This window comes from Somniosus microcephalus, chromosome 12 (genome assembly GCF_052327205.1).
Source record: "Somniosus microcephalus isolate GS21.2 chromosome 12, FLI_Smic_1.0, whole genome shotgun sequence".
NCBI lineage: Eukaryota > Metazoa > Chordata > Chondrichthyes > Squaliformes > Somniosidae > Somniosus > Somniosus microcephalus.
In genome coordinates, this window is record NC_140998.1 from 46,863,917 (window position 1) to 46,885,635 (window position 21,719).

The window sequence follows — 21,719 nt, forward strand, 5'->3', positions numbered from 1 at the left end:
AGAGCGGCAGCATGAGTTGACGTTGTGGCTTCTCGCGGCCGACAGGTGGCGCTGTGGCCGGAGTTCCTCCACCCGGACACCCCATTGGCGGCGGCTCTTGGCCAATCAGAGCGGGGAGTTCCGGATTCTCAGCAAGCGGGTTTCCGATTGGTCGGACGGTGTAAGGGGGGTTGGTCGTCCAATGAGGTAGAGGCTCGGACGGCGGTGTGTGTTGGGGAGGAGAGAGGGGAATATGGGATGGGGTGGGGGGAAAGAAGAAGAGATAATCCGGGCCCGTTGGTGGTGAGAGGAGTTAGTTTGTCTCGGGATTAATAAAGCTGGAGCAGGGAGAGGACCTGGCTGTGAGGCAGAGGCAGAGAGGAGCCTTGGCGGATCCGGGGAGCTGAGCGTGTCTCACCAGCAGCAGCAGGTCGAAGGTCTCCAGCCGGATTTAAACCCGAGAAACTTGGCTGCGAGGAGCGGCGGCGGGGAACTGGCCGGGAGAAAGTTCAGGTAAAAGCGGCCTCGCTGGGTGGTGAGGTGGGAGGCCGGCCGTTCCCCCTGCTGTGTGTGTGTGTGTGTGTTGGGGTGGTTTTAATTTTATAATCGTGGTGCCCGGGGATGGTGGACGGGCCAGACGCCTCCTCTCCCCCCAAACTGCTAGTTCTGAGGAGAGAGAGAGAGAGAGCTCGGTGCCGTCAGCCGCTCCGGGTGCAAATGAAGTCGCCAGTTTATGAGAATGGAATATGCAACTGGTCGCTGACATGTCTTCTCCTCACACCACCCGCCTCCCCCTTTTCCCCCAAACAATATATTTTACTGTCGGCGGCAGGTAGGCTGCAACAGGAGTGCAAACTCAGTAATAAACATTAGTCATCTCACATTTTCTGCATTTTTCACGGTGAGTTATGTCGGTATGGGCATTTTATTATGGCGTCCTCCTTCCTCCTCATGTCCCTCTTCAAAGAGATGATCTTTGTTTTTTGTCTGCCTCTACACCGCTTACTCTTGGTATCGATATTTCCTTCTTGGGGCACAGTACCCATATTAATGTTAATCACTGGAAAATACAGCATAATATATAATTGATTTAGTGATCGGTTTTGGAATTTTAAACAATTATGGTGACATTTCTATGGATTTATTTTGCTTCTTAGATACTTGGGGTTTGTTCAAGTTTATGGGCTATTAACGGCCTATAGACCCTGGAGGTTATGAATATGTTTGTGTCAACATTTAGTGTTCTTGCATGGGCTTTATTACCAATTTATTGTAAACGCAGTAACTTAAAAAAAGTGACCTGGCAATGATTGGAATGCCTAAATCGGGATTGTGGTGGTCTTAAGGTGAAACCTTGTGACTCCTTGGGGTGTTAGTACAGTTTATCATTTGTGAAATGGTTTTATGATTGCTTTTCCTCCTTTTGAATTTACAGAAGGTGTTGTCTTCCAATATGAAGAACCAGAGTAACATCAAACTGTTAGGATCAATATTTGTAGCGTATATCATGCACAAGATTCTTGGAGTGCTGTATCCTGCATTGTGTTATAGAACTCTGGCCATTCTTCTTGTATTGTCCTGGGCAGTCGCCAAGCTATTTGATTGTGGATGATCACAGTTGCATCTTGTCCTGCCCTCACCTGCCATCTATATCAGTGCATTTTTCACTAAAAGAGTTATAGGATAGTGATCATAATGGAAGCTCCAAGCAGTACTCAGACTAATGTAGAACTGACCCAGCTAAGATCATTTAATTCAGTATTTAACAGGGACATTTTATGGTTTGTATTCCTCAGTACCACACTAGGCAATGCATTTACTCAACCATTTGGGAAGATTTAAAAAAAAAAAAAAAATTATATCTTCCCCAAGTCACAGGCCATTTCCAGTCACGAGTGTGTGCAGTCATCCACCTCTCGGGTGTCTGTTATTGTCAATTTGCAGAAGCCTTAGTCAGAGGTATGTTCAAGTATTTTGAGATGACTCACCACCACCCTCTTTTTTTTGCTTTGACGACGAGAGAAATGCATGCCTGGTGGAGATTAGGAACTTACTGTGTGAGTAATGTTATGGAGGCAGCAGTGTACATATGTATATTTGTGTGTATTATAATAATTTCTGTTTATAAACCTTACTCCGCTGTTGCAATTTTGGTCATGCTTTTGTCAACATTTACTATTTTAAATTGCTATGTCAACATTTTGCTGTGTCACTTGTCACATTGTAATTGTATGTTCTGGCCACTGGGTGTCTTTGTGAACTCATAGAATGATACAGCACAGAAAGTGACCATTCGGCCCATCGTACCCATGCCAGCTCTTTGAAAGAGTTATCCAGTTAGTCCCATTCTCCTGATCTTTCCTCATCCATGCACAGTTTTCCCATCCAAATATTTATCCAATTGCCTTTTGAAAGTTATTATTGAAACTGCTTCCACTCTTTCAGGCAATGCATTCCAGATCATAAGTCGCTGCGTAAAACAATTTCTCCTCCTATTGCCTCTGATTCTTTACCGATTACCTTAAATCTGTGTCTTCTGGTTACAGACCCTTCTGCCACGGGAAACAGTTTCTCCTTATTTACTCGATCAGAGCCCTTCATGATTTTGAACACCTCCTATGAAATCATGGTCATGCAAGATGTAAGCTAGTAAAGTTATTTTATAGTCCCTAAATATATAAATTCAAACTTTTTAATTTGAATTGTAAAAGGGCTGACTTTTTGTTTTTGGGTGACAGCATATGTATACAACAGATTCACTGTGCTGACTAGAAATTTTAAGCCCATAAATGCACAGGCCAAAATGGACAACTTTGCTAACTCTCAAGCTTATTCATTACCTGTTCCCATGAGGCTGTTGAGATTAAAATTAATATATTGGTTACATTGTTTATCATGAGTGCATTTAGTGAAAAGCTCAGTGGAGCAGGTTACAATTAAAAGTATTTATAAGCTAAAAAAATAAAACCAAATATAGGCAGTTATTGTTTTAGAACCATAAAATATGCCTGCAGTAACCTGAATGTATGGTTTCATATAAAATAAATAAATAAATCGCTTCATTTTAAAGGATAAATGGGAACAGAGTCGGAGTTCCAAATTTCCAGACAAATTTTACTCTAAGAATTTGTGGTGCTTTCTTTTGGAATAAAATCTGATTGTGGTCAAAATATGCCTGTTGTTACAAGGAGTCCTTTTCTCCATCTCAAATGTGCGAGTGAGAACCAGATAATTTTACTAATGCTTTTACGACCCATCCTTTAAAAATGGAAACATGAGTATTTAGCTTTGGATGCAATTAAATATATTTTTTAAAATTAAACTGCAGTGCCAATTATTAAATAATACAATTATTAAATAATACCATTATGAAAATTGTGATATTCTAATATCTAATTGTAAGAGACATTTTAGGAATGGAATTTTACTGCATATGCACATGAGACAGTCAAGGATGGGTCATGTCTTCCCAAATAGTATAAATTTACTGTTTGTATTATCAATGGGGGGGTGTATATAACGCCTCTCCAAATATATTGGCCCCGATATTTGTGGGGCGGGCTCGGGGGTGACAGTCAGCAGCCGGGAAACCCAGAAATACAGGAAACGTGGAAGACCTGCCGAATTTAACAGCAGGACCTCATTTCAATTTTTATACTGTTTGCCGTCCGACAGCCGGCCGGATTGAAGGCTGGCTGGCTGTCAGGCAGGAAAGCCTGCGCTACAAGGCAGCATCCGTCCCTGGCATTGAAAAAGATTGGGAGTGGATGCGCAGTGGGCTCAGATCTCGTGGAGGGAATAGAGATAACTGGGTGGGTCATCCAATCGTGGCAGATTAACTTGAGGGGCGGGGGGTGGGAAGCACTCTTCCTGGTCCACAAGCAGTGCTGGAAATGCACTTACCTGCTGCAGCCGGCAATTCTCTCCTCCCTTTAGCTGCTGGGTTTCCGGAGACCTGGCCCATAGCCATTAAACCCAAATTGATCAAATCTGAGGCATGCAGCCTCATTTAAATATTATAATTACCGGCCCACTTCTCAGAGAGCAGGTAACTCATCCGGCCCCGGTTAAACCGAAGTAGGTGTGGTTGGGTTTCCCACTTTTAATAATTTAAAACCCCGTCCCTTTCACACCTGTCCAGGGGATTAAAATCCCAACCCCCTCCCTCATTGTCTCTGCTTCATGGTGTACCGTTGATAAATTGAGTCTCCAGTTACTGATAATAGAACTGACTATTAGTTGTCACTCAATGATAATTTAATGTGCCCACAACAATGCCCTCTGCCCGAATGCGAGAGAAGATTGTCCTTTATCTTCACTGCTCCTTTTTTTGTCCTTTGTTTGATTTACTGAGTTTGTGTTCCAAATATTCCTGGGGTTTTGAGGTCTGATTTTCCCCCTCAATTTTTCTCTTGTTTTGCCGCTAGAATTATAACCCCAGAAAAAGGGATTTTCACTCGGTAATTACTGACTTTAATGTTCTTGTGCATAATTCTTCTCTGTACCTGAACACAGAAGTCTTGATAGCTTGATCCTAACTTAATAAAATTATAAGCCTTGGTAAGGGGGTCGCCAGCTATTGACATTTGTGTGTGCGTGCGTCTGTCCATGTGTGCATGCGTCTGTCTGTCCGTCCACGGCAATTACCTTTTTAAAGCTTTAATATCTTGTCGATGCCTTGTATTGTAAATCGAGTATATGGTAATGTAACAAGTTGGTTTCTTGTTAAGTGATTGACAGATGACCCTGGCAGGTTATGCTAAGAGATTTTGTTGCCGGTGGGGGGGAGAGGGGGATGTGACCATGCTGCTTCACTCCTTCACCCTACCCAAAACTACTTTTGGGATGTTTTAGCATTGCTGTATTCATCAATGGTGTTTATTTGTGCCTTAGTACAATGGCTGGGTATTTGTGGAGGTGTTTGTGAGCAATAGCTAGGACTGGAGATCAAATTCTGACTTTCCCCTGGTCCCTTCTGTTTTGTACCGGCTGATAATTGGTGTGGAATGTCACCACGACAAGAACACCCCTCCCCTTTTCCCAAATAAGAGGAGCACAGCACACATTCTCTCTCAACTAAAATCCCAAAGTTTAAAAAAAGAAAGTAATTAAAATTGCCTGCAGTTTAATGAGGTAGTCAGTCCCATGCAGCACTCCCCAAAGACAATATGTACTAAGAACATAAGAAATACAATATTATTTTTCTTGTAACCTGACACTTTATAATCTGTGGGGAAGAATTTCCATCTGACCCCATTTCACTGGGATACACAGTTTGGATAAAGCCCCGAAGTTTACCCATGTTTAGGCATGATGGAGTTACTGTGGGGTTATCGGAGAGCATTCTGGTTCAGGTATATGGTTTCTAGCATTACATTTTCTCACGGGTATGCTTTGCCCGTAGAGCTGGATTTTTGGGCATGGCCAAATGATGCACTGAATTGTCGGGCGCCAAGATGTTGAGGTACCGCGAATTAGGTAAGTCATCACTTAATATGTTGATGGTATTGCATGAAGGAGGAACGTCAGCCAGGGCTCCAGGAGAATTCCCTGCCCTGCTTCCAATAGTGCCACCTGAACAGGCATATAGGTCTTGGCTTAATATCTGTTCTGAAAGATGGTACCTTAGACAATGCAACAATTCCTCTGCACTACACTGAAGTGTAAGCTTAGATTGTGCTCCAGTCCTGGAGTGGAGCTAAAACCAGCAACTGAGCCCAGCTTGTGGCTCATTAGTAAATCCTCAAACCATCCTGTGTATTTTATCTGGTATTGATGTTTCATTGATGTTATCAGCCTTGTATTCTAATTAATGGTGGGAACCTGTTGCTTTGAGATATTCTTTCACTGACTTTGTTTTACTAAAGGAGTGTTTATTTAAAAACAAAAATCAGACTTCAGTTACAGGATGGGACAGTGTGTTGATATTCAAGTACACTATGCTATGGAGTGGTGTGTCACATATTCGCACCCATGATTTCCCACTCACGGTAGAAAACGCAAGACCTCTAGCTGCTGTTCCACATCTCATAACAGCTGTCTTAAACACTATTGACATTGACAGTTGCCTGTCTGACCTCGTGTGTGGGAGACCTGAAGACAAGTGGGGGGAAAAAAATGCAAATTTTACAAGAACAGTGCTTCTCTATTATTCTGACCACTCCTTCCCCTAGCCAAGCACTGTTTAAAGTGTATCAAAAGCAGCCTGTTGGAGATGTTTTTTGTTGAGCCTCTCAGCTGGAAAAGACCATTTTGGGGAAAATGTCTGTCACATTTGTCTTTGACTGTTCCCAGGGCAGTATGTTGTTAAGTACAGTACCTGCTGTGACTGGTTGCTGAAGATGGACCTGCCAGATAACATGCAGCAGGAAGATCAGGAAGATCTGTCATAACAGATCGCCATACTGCTTTTTGACGAGATGGAAACCTCCCTGTGTGGGAGACACTTGAGTGGTGGTCAAGGGTGGGAGAAGAAGAAATAATAAAAGTCTCTTCGATTGGAAGCATGAGTGATGTCGTCAAAGTGCCTCGTTTTGAACAGGAATGGGCGGGAGGAGGTACCAGCATTAATTTGTCATGAAATACCAATTTTATAGTTCTAGCTGAGCATTTTTAGATCTGATATAATTCAGATTGTGAAAACAAGAAGTGCCTCAGTTAAAGATTAATATAGATTTATTTTTTCATTTTCTGAACCAAGGTCACAGACTTGTTTCTGAATCGTGAGCAAAATTGCAGGCAATTTGAATTCTGCTCAATTTTGTCCAATCCTAAATTATACTGCATTTGCTATCGACACACACGCCTCTATAAATGCAGTGCAATCTGGTAAATGATTTAACTTGAGCATGGTTGTTTGTGAGGAATAAAGGCTTGGGGAATATTGTTTTAAGATTAACCAATTGAGTATTTCATTTGACCTCAAAATACATATCATTTCTCCTACATGCTCTGTGCATTTCCAGTGGCAAGTTGTAGGATTAAATTGGATAAACTGCATCCAATATATTGCATTGGTTGATTAAAAGAATTGTACAACTAATATGAATAGACTTGCCATCATATTTTAGTGAAAAAATTCTACTGTGCCTCTGAATAGTCTTGATGTGTTTTTGTTTGGGAGTAGCTGTGAAGTCTTGAAAGAATTTAGATCTTGCAATCATAATAATGGGTTATGTTGACATGCTCTTCACCATATAAATCTTTTGGGACCTTGGGCGAAGGCAAAGAAATCGACGAAATGGCAAGATAATTGATTTTAGAGTGCACACAGTCTGGTCCAGTCCCCCAGCAACTGTTTATCTGACAAGTGCTGAAATCTGATCACTTGCAGTAATCGCTCATAAACGTTTGCAGATAAAAGTTTACAAATAAGGTCAAATTTATCAATGTTTTGATGGTGACCGTAATATGTACAAGGGAAGTAAAAGTCATCTAAATTTTTTTTTAAGCTGTTGCACAGAAGTGTTTTGCTCCTGTCCCATTACAGTAACAGGGAATTAAAGCAATCCTCAAGTTTATGTGGGAGGGAAAAAAATGGGCAGGATGACTCCCAGCCCATATTTATAGTTGTTTACTTTTCTGACAGTCCAGGGAGTTATCAAAATAACTATGTCTGAGAGCTATATATGGCGTGTGTTTTACGGCTCTGACTATTATAGCAAAACCAAAACCGTTCGGTTGGTGGGGAGATAAAATGTAGATTTTTTTTTTTTTAAATAACTTTTTTAAAATCTTACGAAGAGCATATGAGCCGTGTAGCTTCTACAACATTATATTGAGTGAGAGAATCTGACCCTGTCCATGTATGAAATAAAACTGGATTGCTCTCCAGCTGTCTTGCCTGCTTGCATTCTGCAGCATGTCTCTAAGTCCCTGTGCAGTCAGGTGGCTGATGATCTTCTCCTCCGTCTAGAAGCCTGACAAAACTTGTAGGCAGGAAAATGATGTAAGGTTCATTCTTCTACTGTACTAAAAATTGTCAAGATTGATATTGTTGCCATCCAGCTGTATTTTGCCAGTGTGATCTGTAGATATACATTTCCAATAATTTTCAGGCTGTGTTTCAAGGCAGCAATACCTTGTGGTTCCAATGATGGTGCTTAAGCTTTGCTTTTGCAGTTTGACATCTTCTTAAACCCTCTTGATGGCTTTATAACACAGCTCTATCTAACCCATTAATGGTTGGAAGCATTATTGTAAGTTTTTTGCACAACGAAAATTATTTTAAAACAGCAAATATGTTTAAGGCCTTTGATATTTTACTAAACTGTGGTGCAGTGGCTTTTTTTGCATTGTGCATTAACTATATTAAAATAATTAACTCTTTCATCATTCCTGAAGGAAAAGAAACATGTCAGAATTTGTTCCCCTATTAGGACTAAGATATTTAGGAGTGCACAATTATGTATGCGTTAATCTATTTGTGCAGCTGGCAAGATAAACATTTTTAAATTGTAGTAGCTATTTTTCCTTCTGTTCCCTATGCTTCTGTATCCATTGCAAATTACTGAAAGTAACCAGGGTATTGAAGTTTCATGGGTTTGAGGTTCTAAGCTATTTGGAAAAAAATTAAAAAGTGAGGTAGCTGAAGTATTCTGTGACCGAACATGAAAGACGATTGTTTTCGATGTACACTTTTATAAAAAAAAAACAATGTTCATAATAAAAAATACACATACACACTGGAATGTTTGCAAACAGTGTAATTTGTATAAGAGGTAGGTTTGGTTGTGAACTTCAAATGTAAAACGTAAGGATTAACTTGGAAATATTTGAGAATTTAGCCATTTAAACACAGTACAAAATGAGAACTTTGGATTGAACCTGACACATTCACCGTTCGGTCACAGATTTCCCACGTTGCCAATTCTAGAGGCTAATACTGTTTTCATTGGGGAAGAAATATTTGGTAGCAGGTTTTTCATATAATTACAACTTGGAATTTTGGGGAGATGTTCCTTAGCAAGGCATGCCCATTTCTGCATTCTCTTTTTTTTTGGTTCTTTTTAAATGATTATTTGCCTGAAAGAGTACATTGATTTCTGTCTCTGTCCCAGTTTCACTGGCTGTTGTAGCTCTCTAAATTATTTACAAAGAAACATGAAAGGATTTAAAGATATTCAGCTCTTCAGAAGTTTCTCTTGAGTGTGTATATTATCCTCTTGTTTTGTTCTGCCAGTAATAACTTGGATCAATAGCTGAGATTATATACTTTCATTGAGATCTGCCTGGTGAAATGACAACATTTTGTATACAGCCAGATGTGTGGATATCAAAATCTTCAAGTACTGAAGATACCATAGTAGATGTGTGCAGTCATAATGTTAGACAGGTACATTTTTGCTATTGTGAACTATTGAAGCCGTTCTAATTATAACGTTGAACTGTGGAATCGCCAACAAGGACGAGCATGAATGTAAACTTCAAGCAAATTTGGAGCTTTTACTAATTTTTATATTTAAAAAAAACTTCAATGTTTCAAAAACCTACATGTAATTCAGGCAACTGTGCTCTAGCATCTTGGTACAGGAAACTTTGGTTTATCCGGAGGTTAACTGTCCGGAATGCTCGAGCCACCAGCAAAAATCAGGAGCCGTTTCGTTAGGTTTTTTCTTTTTGTTGCTTTTTTTTCACCAGTCAGGCTCTGCAAGGTCTCACTGAAGCTGTTGCTAAGCTACAGAGATGCTTGCAAGGTACGGCCGACTGTTTAGAAGCTGTTGCTAAGCAACGGGGTTTGTTGCCAGATACGGAGTTCAAAATCTCCGTATGTTTCAACATTAACGCTGGTGTGTCCGGCAGTTTTGATGGGACGGCAACAGCTCGGTCCCGTCGGTGCCGGATATCACAAAGTTTCCTGTATGTGATTTGTTTGTAGACAGCCTGTGGTTCCTTTATTCTTCTAGGTGAAGTAAATCCTTTGTACCTGTGTTCCTTTGTCCTACTCCCACATATCATATAGTAGTATTCCAGATTAAACCTTTCCCATACCATTTACTCCATTCCAAGCTGGAATGGAGTAAATGGTATGGGAAAGGTTTTTCCCTCCACTCAGACCCCTGACATGAGATCAGCCTCTCAGCCTCGTAGCTCTTCTCTGCACTGCCTTCAGTGCTTGACTGTCTCCTTTTTGTTTCTCAGAATCCAGAACTGGACACAGTACTTAAGGTGTGGTCTGACCACAGCAATGTAGTTTTATCATGGCTTCCTCTGACTTGTATTCTACTATCTTGACTACGTTGTTCAGCATTCTGTTAGCTTTGTTAATTGCCTCGCTGAATTGGCTGAACATGTTGAGTCTACTGATACTTGGGTCCATTTAAGCTTCACCCGTGGCTATTTCAACACCATTCATGAACGTAACACAAGAAATTGGAGCTGGAATTTGGCCCTTCAAGTCTGCTCTGCTATTCAACAAGATCATGGCTGATCATCTACCTCAATTCCACCTTCCCGCACTATCCCCACATCCCTTGATTCCCTTCGTTCCTAAAAATTTATTGACCTCTGTCTTGAATATACTCAATGACGGAGCTTCCTCAGCTCTCTGAGGTAGGGAGTTCCAAAGATTCACAACCCTTTTGAGTGAAGAAATTTCTCCTCATCTCAGTCTTAAATGGCTGACCCCTTATTCTGTGACTGTGACCCCATGTTCTAGATTCCCTAGCCAGGGGAAACATTTTCCCAGCATTAACCCTGTCAAGCCCCTTAAAAATATTATATGTTTCAATTAGATCACCTCTCGTTCTTCTAAATTCTCAAGAAATTAGGCCTAGTCTACTCAATTTCTCCTCATAGGACAATCCCCCCCCCCCCCCAAATCCCAGGAACCAGTCTAGTGAACCTTTGTTGCACTCCCTCTAAGGCAAGTATATCCTTCCTTAGGTAAGGAGACCAGAACTGTACACAGTACTCCACGTGTGGCCTCGCCAATGCCCTGTATAATTGTATAAGACTTCTTTACTCTAATCCCTTTGTAACAAAAGCTAACATACCATTTGCTTTTCTAATTGCTTGCTGTACCTGCATGTTAACTTTCTATGATTCATGTACAAGAACACCCAGGTCCCTCAGAGTGCAAACATTTCCCAGCCTCGCACCATTCAAAAAATATTCTGCTTTTTTGTTTTTCCTACCAAAGTGGATAACTTTACACTTCCCCACATTGTCTTCTATTTGCCATGTTCTTACCCACTCAGTCAACCTGTCTATATCTCTCTGCAGTCTCTTTGCGTCCTCCTCACAGCTTACTTTCCCACCTAACTTTGTATCATCAGCAAACTTGGATACTTTGCACTCAGTCCCTTCATCTAAGTTATTAATATAGATTGTAAATAGCTGAGGCCCAAGCACTGATCCTTGCGGTACCCCGCTAGTTACAGCCTGCCAACCTGAAAAGGTCCCGTTTATTCCGACTGTCTTCTGTCCAGTAACCAATCCTCAATCCATGCTAATATATTACCCTCAATACCATGAGTCCTAATTTTGTGTAATAACTTCTTGTGTGGCACCTTATCGAATGCTTTTTAAAAATCCAAATACACTTTGGTTCCTCCTTATCCATCCTACTAATTACATCTTCAAAAAATTCTAACATGCCGTATGTATGTTGCCCATTTTTCCTTCCTATGTTCAATATTTTTACACGTGTGCATTAAATTTCATCTGGCATTGTTTGGTCTATTTGCATATTTTGTTTATCCAATTCTGTAGTTTCTGGGCCGCCGCCTTTGATTCCACTGCCCTGTCTAGTTTGGTATCATCTGCAAATTTAACTAAGTTATGTCAAGTTTCAGAATCTCTCATTGATGTAAATTAGAAAATGTAGTGGTCTGAACATTGAGCCCTGGGACACTTCACTCGGTACAACTGTGGTGGATCCTAAACCACATTAAGATCAAGGCTGTAATGTACAACTCTGCTCAGCTCATTTTTTTTTATCAAGAAAATTCTATAAGCCTGAAAAACCCACATTTTAGTATAGAAGTCTGTAAACTGAATACACCCTTGCATGAATTTATATATTTTCTGTCAACATTAATGATATTTGAACCTGTGCCAAACTAGAAAAAGCTGATAGACTGAAAAAAGCTGAATGGCTCTGAATATAGACCCATAAAGAGAACGAGTTAGTTGAGTGCAGTGGGGCACTGATTTGTCATAACCTAGGCTATAGGTATATCCCAACATTCAATCACTTTTTTACTGCAGTACACAAAGTATGGTTATTGGCAGTGATGATTTAGAAATCCCTGAAGGGGGATGTGAATGATGAAAGCCTGAGAGAGATTTTTGATGGCGTGTCGACCTATCTGAGGAGTTGTGAATGGAGCTAAACATGGTAGAATTGTCAACAAACAGCCCCACCTCTGACCTTATGATAGAGAGAAGGTCATTGAAGCAGCTAAAGATGTTTGGGCTGGGGAGATTTAAACACTAGGATGATCATTTTAAATTGGAGGCATTGGTAACCGAGAGCTAATGTAGGTCACTGAGGACAGTGGTGATGGATGAGCAGGACTTGGTGCGCGATAGGACACGGGCAGCAAAGTTTTGCATGAGTTGAAGTTAACTGAAGTGGGAGGTTGGACAGGAGAACATTGGAAAAGTCAAATTTGGATGTAAAAACCGCATGTATGAGGGTTTCAATCGCAGAGTGGCTGAGGTAAGAGTGGAGACTGACGATGTAACGGAGCGGAAATAGGCAATCTTTTTGTTATGGAAGATATTTGGGTTCCGAAACCCAGCTTGTAGTTATATAAGACGCCAAGTCTCCAAACAATCTTGTTCAGCGTGAGATTGTAGCCGGAGAGGTGGATGAAATCGGTGCCAAATGTACGGAGTTTGTGGTGGAGGCCAAAGACAATGGCATTGATCTTCCCAATGTTCAACTGGAAGAAACTGTAGCTCATTCAAGACTTGATGCTGCACAAGTAGTCTGACCACACAGACAGTGGTGCTGTTTCCTGCTCTCGCCCTGAACTAGACAATTTCATTCACTTTGCCTCCAATTTCCACCCTTCCCTCACCTTCACATGGTCCATCTCTGACTCTTCCCTTCCCTTCCTCGACTTCTCCGTCTCCATCTCTGGGGATAGGTTATTGACCAATATTCACTACAAGCCCACTGACTCCCACAGCTACCTGAACTACACTTCCTCCCACCCAGCCTCCTGTAAGGACTCTATTCCATTCTCCCAGTTTCTCTGCATCTGCTCCGACGATGCCACCTTCCACACCAGTGCTTCCGACATGTCTTCCTTTTTCCTCAACCGAGGATTCCCCTCTGGCATGGTTGACACGGCCCTCGACCGTGTCCGTTCTATCTCCCGCACTTCTGCCCTCACCCCTGCCCCTCCCTCCCGGAGCCACGATAGGGTTCCCCATGTCCTCACCTTTCACCCCACCAGCCTCCACATTCAACGGATCATTTTCCGCTACCTCCAAAGTGATCCCACCACCAAACGCATCGTCCCCTCCCCTTTCAGTATTCCGTAGGGACCGATCCCTCCGCAACACCCTGGTCCACTCCTCTATCACCCCCAACAGCCCTTCCCCCCCCCCCCTTCGCCTGGCACCTTCCCGTGCAAGCGCAGGAGATGTAACACCTGCCCTTATACCTCCCCTCTTCCCACTGTCCAGGGCCCCAAACACCCCTTCCAGGTGAAACAGCGATTTACTTGTACTTCTTGCAATCTAGTATACTGTATTTGCTGCTCACGATGCGGTCTCCTCTACATTGGGGAGACCAAACGCAGATTGGGTGACCGCTTGGCGGAACACCTCCGTTCAGTCCGTAAGGGTGACCCCGAGCTTCCGGTCGCCTGTCATTTTAATTCACCGCTCCATTCTCACTCGGACCTCACCATCCTTGGCCTCTTGCATTGTTCCACGGAAGCTCAACGTAAACTCGAGGAACAGCACCTCATCTTCCGATTAGGCACTTTGCAGTCTTCTGGACTCAATATTGAGTTCAACAATTTCAGATCATAACCTCGGCCCCTATTACTTTTTTACTTCTATCTTTTATCCACCCCTTTGTTTTGGCTTTTCCCTCCCCCGCCCCCTTTCCTTTTTTTTCCTCTCTCCCACATGGCAGCTGTCTCTCATTCTGCCAGTACACTTCACACCTAATCTGAGCCATCTTTTGTCTCCACTAGTCCTATCACCATCTCGTCTGATTTTGAATACCTCTTAATGTCTCTCCACTTCTTTTGTTCCCTCCCAGCCCTGCCTTTCGATCTATTTCATTTCCTTTCCAGTTTTGAAAAAGGGTTAGACCCGAAACGTCGACTCTAATTTCTCTCCACGGATGTTGCCTGGCCTGCTGAGTTTTTCCAGCATTTTCTGTTGTTAGTCAAGAGAAGTGGTGGAGAAGTAAGAACATAAGAACTAGGAGCAGGAGTAAGCCGTATGGTCCCTCCAGTCTGCTCTGCCATTCAATAAGATCATGGCTGATCTTTGACCTCCACTCCACTTTCCTGCCCGATCGCCAAGTAGAGCTAGGTGTTATCAGCGTACACTTGAATGCTCAACCCTTGTCTGGCTGATGTTGCCAACGGGCAGCATGTAGACGAAGAAGCCGCTGGTAGATACTTGGGGAGGCTCCGGAGATAGTGGCGCGGCGCTGGAACAAGAGCTCATTGCTCAAGGTGCTCTGGTTATGATTGGATAGGCAAGAGTGGAACCAGGTGAGGGACATGGAAGAAGGATTGCGTGTCGACTGTCAAAGGCTGCAGAGGTGTCCAGGAGAGAGAGTGCACCACAGAGAATGTCATTTGTAACTTTGGTTAGGGCCATTTCAGTGCTGTGGGAAGGCGGAAACCTGATTTTAGAATTTCAAACGTGGAGTTGTGGAAAGGATGGGTATGGAGAGGAGGTTTGGAGATGGGGCGATAGATTACAAGGACAAAGGGGACAATGGTGGATCTTTTTTGGGGGGGTTGTTGTGACTGGTTTTGAATGGAAGAGGGATAGTAGCTGAGGAGAGGGAACCATTTACAATGTCACATAGGGTGGGTGCCAGGAAGGGAAGTTGGGTGGTTAGCAGTTCACTGGAAATGATTCCAAGGGAGCAGGAGGTGGGTCCCATGGACCAGATGAGCTTGGAGAGATGCGAGAGAAGTTGGAAAGATCCGGCTTCAGGGTTAGGGCATGGGGGTAGTCTGGGAGTGGTTTTGTTTGGGCAAGTGGAAGCAGCTGAACAGATGATCTCGGCCTTGGTGACAAAGGGGGAAGTGGTGAAAAGAATGCTGGGGTTATCTTTGCTCACCAGGCTAATGCTGGAGTCGTGCTTGGTTTGGGCAGAGAGTGAGGCCTGATTCTTGGTGTCGCCCAGCCAGGTGAGCAGCTGATGAACAACTGGTGACGAAGCCAGTTGTGGGCTAGGTATGCTGAAGTCTTGGCCTAGAGGGAACTAAGATGGGTGTCATACCGGGGCAATCATTGGAATGGCAAACGGTAATTATTTTGCTGGGAACAATTGTATTGAAGGTGGAGGTAAGGGAGTGGTTGAGCAAATCCATGGCTAGAAAATGTTGTGACTGGAGGGACGAAGGCTAAGCAGGTGGGAGCTTGAAAGTGCAATTATAAGTCACTTGGGGAGGGGGTTGGGGGGGAGTTTTTATTTCCAGGAGCAGCTGCAGAAAAAAATAAGGCTGGAAGGTGTAGGACAATGTGGATGGTGAGGGATTGAACGAAGTGGTCGGAGATGGCCTGGTCAGTGATTGAGGCCCCGGGAGCAGAGGTGCCAAGGAAGGTGGCAAGTTCCAGAAGATGGCTGCGAATATGGTTACAATGTAGTCCTGGGAATGTGATGATTGGCTTCCAACCACCACAACCATTTTCCTTTTGTATCAGGTATGACTTGAGCCTTTTGAGGGGTTTTTCCCTTCACCCCCCATTTGGCTCAGTTTTGCTCAGACTCCTTGATGTCGTACTTGGTCAAATGTTGCATTGATGTTGAGGGCAGTTATGCACTCAACTCTCCTCTGAAATTCAGCCTGGATCAAGGCTCTGGTGCTGAGTGGCTAATGCATTTTATTTCCAAAATAAGTATATGTAGAAAAAAACTTGTGCATGTTCCATGTGTGTGTGTATGTTCTGGAAAGATCTTTATGGTTTCTACCCTCCCCCACCATTCAAATCTCCAGATTTGTTCTGTACCAACAATGCAAGGCAGTTTTTTAGTCAAGTTTGCGCTTCAGGGCTTACATGTAATCTTTCTTGCACTGATGTGCCCATTATACAAGGCAAACAAATGGCTGTGGTTTGGTGTGCTGTTGCAATATTCATATTATAGTGCTTAAAAATTTATTTCCAACTGTAAATCGGTATGTCGGTCAATAAAGCAATTTTAAGTAGATGCAATTCCAGATTTTTTTGTTAGTATTTTTAGTTAAAATCACAGTTGTTCACCCCACCTTCTCATTGTAAACTTGGTTGCATTTATTCATGGGGAGGAATGCTGCATTTTGCAGGACTTGAGGCATATACCAGTTGGAATGTGAAATGCATAGATTCTCATTGGCGGTCTGGAGCCCTTTTGAGGAAATTCACTAACCCATACATCTTTATCCATACACCTAAGATTGCCTCACAGGAAGGTCAGAAGGCCGCTGACCTCAAAAAGCTGCCCACAAAAATTTAGCAGGCTCTAGAACGTCGATTTTCCCTTCGTCAGGAACGTGACTTTGAATCTGGTGCCATCTACAGGGGATCGGTGGTGTCCAGCAGCAGTGAAGTCATCAAGCAGGCTGATTAGCCAATCAGATTGAAGAATTCTCAGACCACAAACCAGGAAGTAAAAAACAGATTATAATTCACTTTTTAATCATTGTATAGAAAGCGAAATAAAGATTGGGACATAAACATGAGATTAAGGTAGAAGCTGAAATATAAACAACCTTTTTAAAAAAAAAAAAAAAAATTTAAATTATTTCACACATTATGGAATTTTTAACTTATTTCTGAGGGAATGATACTCCACGCTTGGAAAAATTAGCTTTTTTTAGGGCCAGAGAGGTTGTTCAGTAGTGATTATGACTTGGTACGCTGTTTAAAAACTCAGTTACACCTCATTCAACAAAGCTTAACATTTTCAGTGGTTTTTACAGCATGACTAGTGTGTAAAAAGTTGAGGTTCACTTGTTGATTGCATCTGCGAAGACTGCAATAGCGCACCCTGTGGAGGAGCAGAGTATCACTGACAGCAACTTCCGGATTTCCACGTTTAACTGCACATGTGCGGACGCCAGAAGTTGCTGTTTGTTTTACACAGTAATGATGGTGAACGCTGACCGTGTTGCTGTCGCGGTAACCACAAACTCTGGGCCAATGAGTCAACTTGAAATGAGGTCACACACAAGTTGTCAAGGATTCTTTTCTATTTGACTGAGATTTGGAAATCTTCCATAGGGCAATGACCTAAGCCCGTGAGACCCCCCCCCCCCCCCCCCACCCCAAAACCCCTTCCGGCATAGGCATCACCCGTTAAATCTCCAAGATTCAAACTGAATGATGCTACCAAAACACTGACCACCACAGCATGTGGTTTCAAGCATGCACTTAACTATTACCAACAACCTCGGTGTATTTTCATGTAGTGTCATGTAGCAAAACTGTTCAACTTCATAAAGTATGCGTGTACTTTTTCTTTGATAAAATTTCTTTTTTAAAGAACTGTAATTTGAAGCTGAAGGGTGTTGCCCACATTAAAAAAAAATAAATAAAATAAATCTAAATAGAATCTTGAGACTTAATAGTTTTTTGGGGGGATTCTGTTTTAAAAGCAAGTACAAGTTGTTGGCTAGGCCGTCTGTTACTTTCTCTAAATTGGTGGCATGCAGCCTATTGACTTGAATTATGTTCCTTGAAATTAAATGCTGAGCTGGTTCTATTTTCAGATGAATGATAGAGTTTTGGGGGTTTTGGTTAAAGATGAGCTTGACAAGCTACAGAAGTGGATTGGGAAGATTAGACCGTTTCCTGCTGGCATTCTGGCGCATTGACAGGTTATCTCTTGTTTTCAACATGCAATCAGGGCAGTGATCAGGAGCACATCATAGAAACATAGAAGATAGGAGCAGGAGTAGGCCATTCGGCCCTTCGAGCCTGCTCCGCCATTCAATGTGATCATGGCTGATCATCCAAACTCAGTACCCTGTCCCTGCCTTCTCCCCATATCCCTTGATCCCTTCAGCCTCAAGAAACATATCCAACTCTTTCTTGAATATATTTAATGAACTGGCCTCCGCCGCCCTCTGTGGCAGAGAATTCCACAGGTTCACCACTCTCTGGGTGAAGAAATTCCTCCTCAGCTCAGTCCTAAATGGCTTACCCCTTATCCTTAGACTATGACCCCTGGTTCTGGACTCCCCGGCCATCATAAACATCCTTCCTGCATCTAGTCTGTCCAGACCTGACAGAATTTTATAGGTCTCGATGAGATCCCCTCTCAATCTTCTAAACTCCAGCGAGTACAAGCCCAATTGACCCAATCTCTCCTCATACATCATTTTTGCCATCCCAGGTATCAGCCTGGTGAATCTTCGCTGCACTCCCTCCATGGCAAGAACGTCCTTCCTCAGGTATGGTGACCAAAACTGCACACAATACTCAAGGTGCGGTCTCACCAAGGCCCTGTACAACTGTAGCAAGACATCCTTGTTCCTGTACTCGAACCCTCTTGCTACGAAGGCCAACATACCATTTGCCTTCTTAACCGCCTGCTGCACCTGCATGCTTACCTTCAACGACTGGTGCACAAGGACACCCAGGTCTCTCTGCACTTCCCCTTCTACCAATCTATTGCCATTCAAATAATAATCTGCCTTCCTGTTTTTGCCACCAAAGTGGATAACCTCACATTTATCCACATTATAGTGCATTTGCCATGTTTCTGCCCAATCACCCAACCTGTCCAAATCGTACTGGAGTTTCACGACATCCTCCTCACAGCTTACCCTCCCGCCCAGCTTTGTGTCGTCTGCAAATTTGGAGATATTACATCCAATTCCCTCATCCAGATCATTAATATATATTGTGAACAGCTGGGGTCCTAGGACTGATCCTTGCGGTACCCCATTAGTCACTGCCTGCCACTCGGAAAACGACCCGTTTATTCCAACTCTTTGCTTTCTGTCCGCCAACCAGTTCTCTATCCAAGTCAATACCTTGCCCCCCAATCCCATGTGCCTTAATTTTGCACGCTAATCTCTTATGTGGGACCTTATCGAAAGCCTTCTGAAAGTCCAAATACACCACATCCACTGGTTCTCCCTTATCTATTTTACCAGTTACACCCTCAAAAAATTCCAGTAGATTAGTCAAGCATGATTTACCTTTTGTAAATCCATGTTGACTTTGTCCGATCCTGTCACTGCTTTCCAAGTGCTCTGCTATTACATCTTTTATAATAGACTCTAGCATTTCCCCCACTACCGATGTCAGGCTTACCGGTCTATAATTCCTCGCTTTTTCTCTACCACCTTTTTTGAATAGTGGGGTAACATTAGCTACCCTCCAATCCATGGGTACCGTTCCAGAGTCTATCGAGTTCTGGAAGATGATCAGTAGTGCATCTACTATCTCTAGGGCCACTTCCTTAAGTACCCTGGGATGTAGACCATCAGGCCCTGGGGATTTATCGGCCTTCAGTCCCATCAATTTTCCGAACACCATTTTCCTACAAATACTGATTTCTTTCAGTTCCTCGCTTTCATCAGACCCTATGTTCCCCGGCATCTCTGGGAGGTTATTTGTGTCCTCCTTTGTGAAGACAGAACCAAAGTATGCATTTAGTTGGTCTGCCATTTCCTTGTTTCCCATTATAAATTCCCCCGATTCTGACTGCAAGGGACCTACGCTTGACTTCACTAATCTTTTTCTCTTCACATATCTGTAAAAGCTTTTACAGTCAGTTTTTTTTATGTTCCCTGCAAGCTTACTCTCATTCTATTTTCCCTTTCTTAATTAATCCCTTTGTCCTCCTTTGTTGACTCCTAAACTGCTCCCAATCCTCAGGATTATTGCTTTTTCTAGCCAATTTATATGTCCTCTCCTTGGATCTTATGCTATCCCTAATTTCCCTTGTTAGCCATGGTTGAATCACCTTTTTTGTTTTATTTTTGCGCCAAACTGGGATGAACAAATTCTGTAGCTCATCCATTCGGTCTTTGAATGTTTGCCATTGCCTATCCACCGTCAACCCTTTGAGCGCCATTCCCCACTCAATCCTGCCCAACTCGCTCCTCAGACCATCGTAGTTTCCTTTTATTTAAATTGAGGACCCTCGTCTCTGAGTCAACTACTTCATTCCCCTATCTTAATGAAGAATTCGATCCTATTATCGCTCCGACCCAAGGGGCCTCGTACAACAAAATTGCTAATTAATCCTTTCTCGTTGCATAATACCCAGTCTAAGATGGCCTGATCTCTGGTTGGTTCCTCGACATATTGGTCCAGGAAACCATCCCGTAAACACTCCAGGAATTCCTCCTCCACAGTATTGTTACTAATTTGGTTGGCCCAATCTATATGTAGGTTAAAGTCACCCATGATGACTGCTGTGCCCTTATTGCACGCTTCTTTAATTTCCCTTTTAATGCCATCCCCAACCTCCACCTTACTGTTTGGAGGTCTATATACCACTCCCACTAATGTTTTTTTTCCCCTTAGTATTTCTCAATTCTACCCATACAGATTCCACATCATCAGAGCTAATATCCTTCATTACAATTGTATTAATCCCTTCTTTAACCAGTAATGCTACCCCACCTCCCTTTCCTTTTTGCCTATCTTTCCTGAATATCGAATACCCCTGGACGTTGAGTTCCCAGTCTTGGCCATCCTTGAGCCATGTTTCCATAATCCCAACCAAATCGTATTCGTTTACCTCTATTTGCGCAGCCAATTCATCCACCTTATTACAAATGCTCCTCGCATTAAGACACAAAGCCTTCAGGCTTGTTTTTGTAACGCTCTTAGACCTATTAGAATTATTATTTACTGTGGCCACGTTTGATTTAAACCGTTGATTTCTCTGACTGCCACTTTTGTTTTTCTCCTTCCTATCTTTTGCTTTTATCCCTGTTTTCCTTTCCTCTGTCTCCCTGTTCAGGTTCCCAACCCCCTGCCATTTTAGTTTAAACCCCCCCGAACAGTGCTAGCAAACCTCCCCGCAAGGATATTTATCCTGCTCTGGTTCAGGTGCAACCCGTACGACTTGTACAAGTCCCACCTTTCCCAGAAGCAGGCCCAGTGGTCCAGGAAACTAAAGCCCTCCCTCCTGCACCAACTCTTTAGCCACGCATTCATCTGCTCTATCCTCCTATTCCTATACTCACTAACACGTGGCACCGGGAGTAATCCAGAGATTACTACCTTTTGAGGTCCTGCTCTTTAATCTGCTACCTAGCTCCCTAAATTCTTGTTGCAGGACCTCATCCGTCTTCCTACCTTTGTCGTTGGTCCCAATGTGAACCACGACCTCTGCCTGTTCCCCCTCCCCCTTCAGAATGCCCTGCAGCCATTCAGTGACATCCTTGACCCTGGCATCAGGGAGGCAACAAACCATCCTGGAGTCACGTCTACGGCCACAGAACCGTCTATCTGTTCCCCTTACGATAGAATCCCCTACCACTATTGCTCTCCCACTCTTTTTCCTCCCTTCCTGAGCAGCAGCAACACCCCCGGCGCCAGGAAGTTGGCTGCTGCTGCCTTCCTCTGGTGAGTCATCCCCC

General features: G+C 43.0%; 1 protein-coding gene across 2 annotated transcripts in view; it reads left to right on the forward strand.

Annotated features, from left to right (window-relative positions):
• The first annotated feature begins 225 nt into the window (after positions 1 to 225).
• Positions 226 to 21,719, forward strand: part of btbd7 (BTB (POZ) domain containing 7) — a 54,347-nt gene continuing 32,853 nt past the window's right edge. Inside the window, exon 1 of one of the 2 annotated variants that reach the window (XM_086002789.1) lies at positions 226 to 492. The gene's annotated coding sequence lies outside the window, so the exon portion shown is untranslated. Of the gene's footprint in view, positions 493 to 15,629; positions 16,781 to 21,719 lie in introns of those variants that run through there. The other variant, XM_086002790.1, reaches the window with a different exon arrangement.